General features: G+C 38.0%; 1 pseudogene; it reads left to right on the forward strand.

The window, feature by feature from the left end:
• The first annotated feature begins 10,602 nt into the window (after positions 1-10,602).
• Positions 10,603-11,562, forward strand: part of LOC102027365 — a 7,071-nt pseudogene continuing 6,111 nt past the window's right edge.

The raw sequence follows: 11,562 nt of genomic DNA on the forward strand, positions 1-11,562 counted from the left end.
TAAATGGTGAAATGCATCTAGATGCATATTACAAGATTTTCAAAACCAAAGATTATTTTTAAATACATCAAACCAGCAAGCTGAGGAGCTGTGGAAAAATTTTATGTGTGAATGAAAAAAAATTGTAGATCCAGCAAATTCATTTATTCTTTTTCCTGAATAGAAGAGTATCAGCATATAAAAGAAAAAAAAAAGAGCCAATTCTGAAGTGCAAACCTTTCCCCTTTTGCTGTCTTGACATTTTATTACTTGAAAAAAATTAAGAATACTCCTTATTTGAATGAAACCAAGTTTTAAGGAAAACTGAATGAAATTCTGTGGTCTTTTTATTTTAAAGGAAGATGGGAAAATGTCAAGGCTGAATCCCAAGTGAACACTGGAAACAGGTTGTGAGTTGTGAAGGAAGAAGTCAGGGTACAGCTAGGTCACTGGAAGGCGGTGACACCCAACTAGGACTTTCCGGTGGACTTCAGCTCTGATCATTGTCTGGGACAGGCTACCAGTGTGCATCGCGTCACTGTGCCAAGGGCTGGGGACTCACCTGTGTGACCCCAAATACTTCTAATCTAGTGTGTAAAAGGCCCTGCAAACTGTAATGTCTAATGACAGACAGAACTCCAAATGGCTAAGGAGTATAATCTTTTAGGGGAGAAAGGGAGTAATGTTAATACCTAATTAATCTGCTAGGTGTATCTGGAAATCATTTTGTTGGATTTTTTCAATCATAAAGTAATATACTCTCATTGTAAAAAATAGGACATGGGGTATAGGGGTAAACTGATGCACCTTTTAAGAAGTGAGCTTGCCAGTGTATATATGTATAGAAACATATGAAGGAGAAAATAAAATCAGTTCATTCCACTACCCCACAATAACTGATATGGTCTTAAATTTTACTATTACAGAATTTCTCCCACAAAAACATTTCTTTCTCTTTTTTGTAAGCTTTTCATAAAATGAGGTTGGATTATTTTATGATCTACAATTTTCACTTAAAAACATGAAATGTAAATCTTTCCATGTCAAGAAATACAGACACATATTATTATTATTATTATTATTATTTTTTGGTTTTTCTCCGGTACTGGGTACTGAACTCACGACCTTCCGCTTGCCAGGCAGGCGCTTTTGCCGCTGAGCTAAATCCCCAGCCCCCAGACACATATTATGATTTTTCCTGTTGGCATCATCTGTACATTATGTAGTATATGTACTAATCTGTCTTTTTATAAATAGATAATATTGAATTACATAGCTTAAATTAAGTTATTTGCATTTACAATTAGTTCAATATTTGGGTCTCAGTGTGTTCTTGATGTGCATTAATTTGTACATATTTCTGAACCTGTGCAGCATCTATCCTATCAGAGAATATATAATTATATAATTCCCTGGATGAGATTTTAGAGCCATACCATTTAATATTGCACTGTTAAAAACAAGAGTAGGCCAAACACTCTGGCTTCATTATTTCTTAGGATACATTTCTAGAAGTTTAGTTACCAGCCTAAAAGTAATGCACATTTTAAACGCTTTTGCTATATACTGCCAAACTAACTTCTTAAAACGTATCAGTTTACCCCCGTGTCTCAATTTCCTAACACTCTCCAACCCTATGTGTTATTATTCTGTTAATTTTTAAAGAAGCTGTTAGGTTAAAAAGTAGCATTTGGAACCAGAGGTTGTGGTTCACACCTATAATTCCAGTTACTCAGGAGGCTGAGGGAGAAAAATCGTATGTGTAAGGCCAGCTGTACAATTTATCGAGAGCCTATCTCAAAATTTAAAAAGGGTTGGGAACATATGTAGTTCAGTACAATGCTCAATCCCCAGTATCAAAGATAAAAAATAAATAAAGTGAAAGTATTTCACCTTTGCAGTTTTTTAATTACTTATAAAATTGAGTATCTTCTTGTAGCTGTTTGTCTAGTCTTTCTTTTCTTTCTGAAGGACTTGTTACTACATTTTCTTTCTGTGAAATTTCTAAGGGAGTATGGCATGATACAAACAATGGGAGAATGGATCAGCTTAGTTTATTTTTACAAGAATATTAAGTTTCTTGAAGGGCAAGACCTTGACAGTGATGTGTTGGTCTTTTTGTCTCACCATTGACACATGTTAAATATTGGCCCTTCAGTTGTACGAAAAGACTCTTTTGACATTTTACAAATAATCAGAAAAAGAAAGAGTACCCCAGACCTAAAATGATAAACTGTTTGGACTAGGGTACAATGGTGTGTGAAAAAAGATATAAAATTGCAGCCAAACCTACAAGCCAGGCCTATAATATTTGATAAAATATTATACTGGTGGCTGGGAAACATTTACTTAATTAATCAGGCTTTTAAAAACTTCATTTCTACACAAAGTTTAAAAATGCAAACTGTTCTGTGTTTTTAAGATCAGTTTTTAAAAAGTGACCAACAGACTGCAAGTTGATTGTCTTGAATATATAATGCAATGAATTTTAACATATGCATAATTTGGTAGAAGCATGACTACAATGAGGATATTAACGTGTTATGTCTCCTCTCCAAACTCTCTTCTGCTCCTTCTTCATACTCTCACACTCTCTATCACCGTAGTTTTGTGTTTTCAAGAGTGTCATCTAATTTTTACATCCTCATCAGCAATATACGAGCAATCCAGTTTCTCAACATACTTGTCAGCACTTAGCATTGTCAATATTTTTAATTTTAGCCATTGTAATATATATCTCATCATGGCTTTAATTTGAATTTCCTTAATCACTAATGATGTTTTATTTGCCATTCTTATTTCCCCTCTGGGTAAGTATCTGTTCAAATCTTTTGCCTTTTCTAAAGTTGCAATATTTTCCTAATGTTGTTTTGAAAATTTTTTGTGTATTCTGCATAGAAGTCCTCTGTCAGATTTGTGATTGGCAAATATTTTTTTCTAGCCTTTCCATTCTCTTTCCAATGCATTTCAGAGAGTAAAAGCTTTAAATTCTGATGAAGTTTCAAGATCAGTCTTGAAGACACTGTGTGAACACTCACTGAGGTCGCCATCGCTCAACTTCCCTCTCTGCTCATCCTCATGTATTTGGTTTCTGCATCCCGTTTCCAGGACCCTTCCCTTACCTAGCCTCCTCACAAAAGTCAATTCTCACTGTTAATTACATAATGTAAATAAAATACTTGTCTTTAAAATCAGTGCACCATTTGTCATATTTATTGTGTATTTTTGTAAATTGGAAATACTTCTGTGAATATTTCTGGGTCATAACTCTGGGAAAATAGATACTTCCTCTTCTCCTCATCTCTAGGCAGCACTTAACATATCGGTAGAGAGTAGCATTGCTGGAAGGAATTTTGGAGCCCTGGTGATAAACATGTGTTCTGTAGATGAGCAAAGTCAGCATTACCTGGGAGCCTGTGAGGAAACCCAACTCTCAGACCCTGCCTTAGGTTAGAATTTGCATCTTAATGAGATCCCCAGGTGCATATTAAAGGTTTTGAAGTACAGCTGTACCAATCGTCTGGTTCTTGCTCTTATTTTCCAAACAAAGGAACTAGGCCCAGGGAGAGCAAGGACAGCCTTCCAGCCAGCAGCATCTGACGCCAGAGTCAGGGCAAGAGCCTGAGCCTCTTACTCCAAGGCCAAAGTGTTCGCCCCTGCCCCAGCTGCCTCGGGCCCTTGCATGACCGTGGCAGCCACACCTTCTCCATCTTACTGGAGCCCATGCTGGGAACATCAGCACTTCACTTGATCAGAAATGAAATAGTTTCTAAAGACTCCCCGACATCCTTATTCTCAGTATCCCCTAAGACTATCCAAATTTCAAAATTCAGACTTCCAAATTTTTGTAATGAAATGAACTAAAAACTCTTTGGGGGAATGAAGTGATTTTTCCCTTGCATTTGTTTACTTGTCTGTAAACTCCTGAGATGGCTAACACACTAGTTGTTAATCACGCCATCTGCTCCAACAGCACTGCTAAATCATTCGATTCATACTTTTCTTCTTAAGGAATTTTTTTTCAGAACAATATGTTTGTGTCTGTGTTACTCCCATCGTTTGGCAATGCAGTTTGAGCTATTTAAACTTTCTTATTTATTGTAAATGGCTTTTCAATCAGCAAATATTTTTTTAAAATGTGCATACACCACAAAAAAGCTGTGTCTACTGACTTTTCAAACATTGGAAATGGTAGAAAAATCTGTTCCAGGCTGTCTGCTGTCAAATTTTTAACCATCTGATTATATTTAAATGAAGCCTTAGGAAGATGATTTATCTGACTGACCCTGAGAAATTTTCCCTATCGGCCCTGAAGATGGCAGTGCCGTGCAATTTAGTGCAGTCCTTTCCTTCCCACCCCCTCCCCTGAAAGGAATTTCTGGAACGGCAGAAAGTGGGGGAGGATTCACTAGATCTGACTCCTCTAACACTTAGCATAAACCTCTTGTGAACCCTGGAACAATTTGGTTTATCTTTTGGTCCTTTTGTTTTTGTTTAAAGCTGTACCCCATGCGTTTCCTGTTTCCAGCTGGGATCAGAAATGGAAATAGTTGAAAGGTTATTCTCATATCAGGGCAACCAGGAAGTGTCTATGTACCTTACTGAGAAGCTAGTTTTCACAAGACTGGTTGGATTTTTCTTTTTCTTTTCTTTTTTTTTTTTTTTTAAATCCTAACAAAGGTTCAACCCAAGATAAGCAGGAGCTAAGAATACTGGAGGTTTTGAATGCCTACTGGGACCACATCTCTGGGAGCCTGCTTCTCCTTTCCTCTCCTTAAAGACAGAGACCTGTCTCCTGACATTCTTTAAATTTCATTAGCAAGGCCTGGAAGAGTAGGTTTGGAAAGCTACATGCTCAGCCCTCCAGCAGTATAACCCCAAGGGCAATATCGTGGTCCTGTTATTGCTAACATGTGGACATGGGAACAGAGGAGTGACAGGAAAGTATAGATAAACCCAGCTCAAGTTTGGGACTGTCAACGTTCAGAGACAATTTAACTAACCAGAAAACATTTATTGAAAACACTTATACGAGAGATCTTGAATTAAGTGCTATTATAAATAATAATGATGAGAAGCCATATTTATGTGCTTTAAGTCAAGCCCACAGTGAATTCATGTGAAAGAGGGAGCTCCACTTGAAACTCTACTTGAGTGTGACCTTCAATATGTTTATCCAATGTGATCTATTCAAATAATTGCTGAGGCAAAAATTTGTCATTAAAACTAAGAAGCCCCAAGATATACAGATGAGAGTGTAGCCTCAAATATTCAGGTGTAAACCATACCAGTTTTCAAACTATTTTTTCAAGTGGGTTGTAGCACTATCCAAGTTAAAAAGACATTTCAAGAGGGTTCTGTTAGCATAACCTCAACCCCCCTGGAGGACTTTCTCATCTATTGTTGTCACTGAAATATAGGTATGTTGTGGATCCATATTTACCTTCTTTGTGCTTATGAATGGTCTACAACACGACCTAAGGTGGCCCCTCTCAAAGTGTTGTCCCTAGCCCACATCAGCACTGCTTGAAAACTTACTAACAATGCACATTCTAGGGCTCCACCCCAGACTTACTGAATCAGAAACTCTAGAGGGGGAGCCAAACACCTGTGCTTTAACAAGCCTTCTGGTTGATAGTGGTGCATATTAATGTTTCAAAACCACTACACTGCACAGTCGCCTAAGTGTCATTTGGAGGAAAAGAAAGGAGCTCAAATTGGTGAACAGCAAAAGGGCTGAATGGTATGGAAGGGGAATCTTCGCTAGCTCCAGTGGGAAGGCCAGCCTCTAATGTACGTATATGCTGAGTTGATTTTGAACTTGATTCACCTCCGGTCCCTGAGGTCTCATTCGGTCCAATACCCTTTTCTAGGACCTTCTTCTACTATTACTCCCATCTGTTTATTCTTCTACCCTTTCCACAAGCCTGGAAGGTTATTTTCTAGTATTGCAAGGATGAAAGTGATACAGGAAAATAAAAACTCCCAACTTGAATGATATCTGGGACAAGTTCATGTTCTATAAAATTAAAGAATGAATTTTAGAAACAACAGAGGTTAACAGCAGAATATATTTATTGAGGGAAAGAAAGCTTCTGTCCAAGAGAGGGGCCGAAGGGGAGCCCGAGTGGGTTACCCAGGACTCTGTCTTTTTTAGGGACTTTTATAGAGCAAAACCACGAGGTGAGGTGGGTCCCAGGTAGGGGATGATGGACAAAACTATGGTCAGCCAATAAGAATTGTTCAGGTAAAATTGATTAAATTGGGATCAAATAGGGAAGCGAGTTGAGTCACATAGCAAGTGGGCATGAATACAGAACAGGGACTTTTCCTGTAAGGGGTTGAGTCAATGACTCTTCAAGGTGATCGCTACCTATTTAGATTATCAATCCCTGATGTGGTGCATTTGTTTAACTTTTTGTCTTGAGGTCTGGTCCACAGCAGATACATATTTTATCTTGTCTTTCACATTGGCTCTTTCGAGGGTCTGGCCCTGTCTGACTGCCTATAATATTTCTATCTAACACAGCTGCTTATGACAAAAGGATGGGAGATAGAGGAATGGATGAGGACAATTTCTTAGTAGTCATTTTCTTCCAAATCTTTTACTTAGGCTTTGAAAATCAAAAGTGAGGAAAAGATTCCTTTCTTTTCAACTTTCTACAGTCTTATCCTCTTTTTCAAGGTATGTGGAGAGATCAACCGGGATGGAAGGTGAAAACAGGTAAAAGTAGGAAGGAAATATATTGGTCAGTATTTTAAAATATCATTTCCAACATACTGGAAGGCAAACTGCCAAGTTTTCCATATTTCTCGACTACATGCCTCGGGCGACGATCACATGATACAGAGATTAGAAGTATCTGTAATGAGAGGCTGCTGCAAATGATTTGAGAAGCTCCGCCTACATCCTCCGAGTGGGAAAATATCTGCACTGTCAAGCAGCTAACAAATTTTTTCTTAGAAGTTTGTTTTGAGTAAAGCTTAGATCTACTTGGACATAGTTCCTTAGAGGGACAACTTTTTTTTTTCTTTTTGGATAATATACCTTAGTTTGTCAGATGCTTGCTGAGAGTACTCTTTCTTTCCAACAAAATCCCTTCTTCAGGGTTCACCTTACTTTTTAATTACCCTTTCAATATTCATTGATCCCTCCAGCTAATGCTGTTCTCTGTCTTTTCTTATGATCCTGTTAGTAATTTTTTTTTTTTACTTTCAGTATCAAAACCTCTTTTATGCTACCTGTTTTGTTTTCTGTTCTAAGTGAGATTACTTCAGATGTAGACAGTTTTAGTTTCCTCTAAAATATTATAATCTTACAGGAGATGGGAACTGCATAAATTTGTGAGGAAACCACTTACTTTCTAAAACGTCATTATTGTGTGAATGCTGAGGCTATTATTTTATATTAGGGTGATGTTAGGCTATGGACATGTCTTTGAGATCTGGTCACATCCATACTGGGGACCCAGCCAGAGCTAAAAGGAAGGTTAGATCTAGAGTCTGTCACTAGGGAAGGAGCACATGCACTGGACCAGCCTTGATGGTATAGGAAAGGAATGGAGTGTGGTCACTGCATGCTGTGACTTTCAAAGAGGTATTCGGGTGTCTATTGTGTATGTAAAGTGTGTGTGTGTGTGTGTGTGTGTGTGTGTGTGTGTGTGATAGAGAGAGAGAGAGAGAGACAGAGAGACAGAGAGAGAGAGACAGAAACAGAGAGACAGAGACAGAGACAGAGAGAGACTGTGGCCAGGTGTATTATCTGTCTACGTGGAAGTCTCTATTTAAGGTTGTTTTTGAATAATGCCAGGGACTTCTCAGGTGCTCCATTGAGGTGCCTCAGGTACTCCTAGGGGTGCTAATCATTAAGAAAGTGAACCTAGAGGTTTTTCCTCCCTTCATACTTACAAGAGTGGTCACATAGTGTGCTGTTTTATCTATCGAGCCTTTGTGTAAAATTGTTTGAAATAAATGTTTTACTGGTGAAAAAATATGGGGAGAGGGAAACAAATGTTTTTCTCTATAGTCTGAATTGTTTTGTTTTCTGCATTTTTCATGTCTATTTCTTTTTAATTCTTGGAATTCTGAGAAATTTGGTTGAAAATATCTCCGCTGAGCTCCAGAAGTTTTTGCCTCTAAGGAGGCCATTCCCAAAGGCTGTCCTGGAGGTGATGGAGAGAATCAGAGGAAAAAAACCTCCAAGATGAAGGTGTCAACTGGCAAGAGGCACAGAACTCAGCTCCTGGCCAGCTTCCCTGGCCCCTCTCCCCACCCTGTTTCATAGTCCAGTGCTAAAGTGTTTATCTTCTCCAAATATAAATACTTCTTGCATGGAATTAAATTAAGAACCCTTAAGAGATGCCAGGGGTAGGTTACGGAAGGAGCACTAAAAATAAACTTGTCTTGCTTTGCTGATAGTTGCAAGGAAATACTGAGTTCAGAAATTTAAAAAAAATCTGTACTTGACACCTCCTACCTCTCCACTGTCTCTGACAGGCTGGTGTATTTTATTAAGGGTGATATTTTCAGAAATCCTAATACAAAATCTGATAGCCTCAACAACCCACTGTAGCCCACCTAATAATGCCAAACTGGATCCTAGACTTCTAATTTTTAGATTATTTTCGGGAAGACAATGGATGGTGTATGTGATTTCTTTTAACATTTTGGTGGTCTTTCAGACTGCTTAAAGAAACAATCTTAAGTATAATGTTATTTATTTGTTTTTTTTAGTGCTTCAGGAAAATCTCTTCTGGCCTATCTCAGAAAAGAATTAACAAACAGGAAGGTGTTTTGCAGCAGTAGCAACTGTGCCCATGGTGGCCGAGCAGCTTCCACTGCCGCAGCTGCCGCCATGTTTCATAAAACTATCCCAAATGGGATGGGCACGTTTAGCAGAATGATCAATTCGCTGCTGCCATATCACTTCTATTTATAATCTTGGCAGAGCTACAGATTTCAAGGGTTTTTGAAGACAGAGGAGCTCTGCTACATGAAGTGATTTTAGCTCTCAGTTTTTCAGGGTTTGAATTCAGGGGAGTGGGATTTTCTAACCTCTGAAGGAACTCATGTTCCTGAAGAATGCAGCTTACTTCCTCCTCGCAAGGGGTAACTTTAAATACATACAAGAAAGAGGGGTGGGAGGCCTCTTTTCTAAGGACTCTTCATGTTTACAAGCACTTTATGAGATAGAGATATATTTTGTGTATTTTTAAATGTTTATATCTTTAAATCATTTAAGGGTTATCTCACACATCTCTTTTTGCTTATCTCAAATTATTCATTTCCAATACTGGCCTCTTTGTTAATTAAACGGTATGTCTATGGGGGCATTTACACTTGAATGATAATTAATGTGTTTTTTCCCAGTCCAGCTGCCCATGAACTCTAGTAGATAAATTGTTTTGTGTAGAGCACACATTCAGTGCTGGGCTTGGGTAATGATCTCCTGCTGAAGTAAAAAAAAAAAAGTCAACATCATCCAAAGCACAAGTCATCTTTATCTTTTTTACAATTTGGGTATATATGTGAGCAAAAGACAAATATTTCCTAATTCATAAATAAAAGCACTGAAATACCATAGTACCCCTGGGGGAAGTTACCTTGACCTTTTGGTTAATTTTCATAATCATTTTAGATTCTTGCCTACGTTCTCTAGTGATGTATAAAGCACGTGGTTTCTGAAATATGTATAAATTAAGATTAGGCTATTTAAATAGTTTTGGTTGCAGAGATATGCTAAAATGTGACAAATTTACCTTTTAATTCACAATGCCTTAGCTTCGGTTTTATGTGTGATACTCTGTGTGTGTGTGTATGTTTGTGTGTGTGTGTGTGGCAGATTATGGTAGAGTGGATAGTATGTTTAGTCTTAGCCTCTGGAATACAATTTGTAGTCAAATCCTAACTCCACCACTTGCCAACTAAGAGACCTTAGGTGAATTCTTAGTCTCTTTGTGCTTGGTTTTTCTCATCCATGAAGGACAAATCATATCTCTTTCTTATGGCTACTGTGAAAATTAATAGCATTATTTATATAAAAATATGGGAAAGTATCTGGCATACACTAATCACTATATTAACTATTTATCCAGATTTTCAAATGGAAATACATTAGCATTAAAGCACATCCACTGGGAAAACTGCAAAAGCTTGTCTAGTTTTGTATTAGATTTTTAATTAATCAACAGAAGCCTCTGGAAGTTTAATTTGAGCTCCAGAATGCCTTAATTTCAGCAGATGGATAGTGTGGGCATGAAATTGATAGTCTTAATGAACACAAACCTCAAAAAGAAGGGCTATAAATCCAAATGACAAAATACGAGAGAATTTCCCACCCAAAAAGCTAAGTGTCTAAGGGTGCGCCTTATCATCACAGTAGGGAGAGGAGGAGGAAATGTTTCCAGAGAAACTCCTGCTTACAGAAACACTACTGTTTCATTTCCCCTTTACACAAACAAAAATGATATAAAAAATCATACAGCTAGGAAAATCTCTTCCCTCTGTTCCGGCTAAGGGGCCACTCTAGGCTACTGCCTCCCCCGTGGGCCTCAAAGCTCCGTGGTGAATGGGCAGGGCCGTGACATCCTTGGCGTGGTTGCAGGGGAGGCCGCGACAGGGAAAATGGCAGACCAAAAGGCGAGAAAGGAGAAACTGGAGAAGTTCAAGCGAGCTGGAGCCGCTGGAGGACCTGAAGAAGAAGAGAAAAACCCTTGAAAACTAAGAGTGTTTCTTCCAGTAATGGAGGGAAAAGTTCCAGTCGCATCGCTGAGAAGCGATCAGCTGAAGAAGAAGCTGCAGACCTCCCAACAAAGCCTACAAAGATCTCCAAGTTTGGATTTGCCATAAGTAGTCAGACAACAAAGAAAGCATCAGCTATATCCATAAAACTTGGATCAAGATAGAAAACTCAGAAGAAATGGACAGATTCCTAGATATGTATGAATTACCAAGGTTGAATCAAGAAGATAGCAAAATCCTGAACAACCCAATATCAACTAATGAGATTGAAAATGTGATAAAAATTTACCAACAAAGAAAAGCCCAGGCCCTGTTGGATTCACAGCAGAATTTCACAAGAAATTCAGAGAAGATTTAATACCAGCACTCCTCAAACTCCTCAATGAAATTGAAAAGGAAGCAATTCTCCCTAACTCATTTCTGGAAGCAAGTATTATATTGATATCAAAACCAGAGAAAGATCTAACCAAGAAAGAGAACTACAGACCAATCTCCCTAATGAATATAGATGCAAAGATACTCAATAAAATACTAGCAAATACAATGCAGAAAATCATTAAGAAAATCATACACAATGACCAAGTTGGATTCATTCCAGGAATGCAGGGATGGTTCAATGTTCACAAATCAATAGATGTTATACACCATATTAATAGAGCCAAAGACAAAAACCACATGATCATCTCAATAGATGCAGAAAAAGCTTTTGACAAAGTCTAACATGAATTCATGATAAAAACTCTACAAAAAATAGGAATAGATGGTCTTTACCTCAATCTGATCAAAGCCATCTATGACAAACCAACAGCCAACATCATACTAAATGGACAAATCTGAAAGGTT

Source organism: Chinchilla lanigera, unplaced genomic scaffold (genome assembly GCF_000276665.1).
Source record: "Chinchilla lanigera isolate Chin_1 unplaced genomic scaffold, ChiLan1.0 scaffold00048, whole genome shotgun sequence".
NCBI classification, from domain to species: domain Eukaryota; kingdom Metazoa; phylum Chordata; class Mammalia; order Rodentia; family Chinchillidae; genus Chinchilla; species Chinchilla lanigera.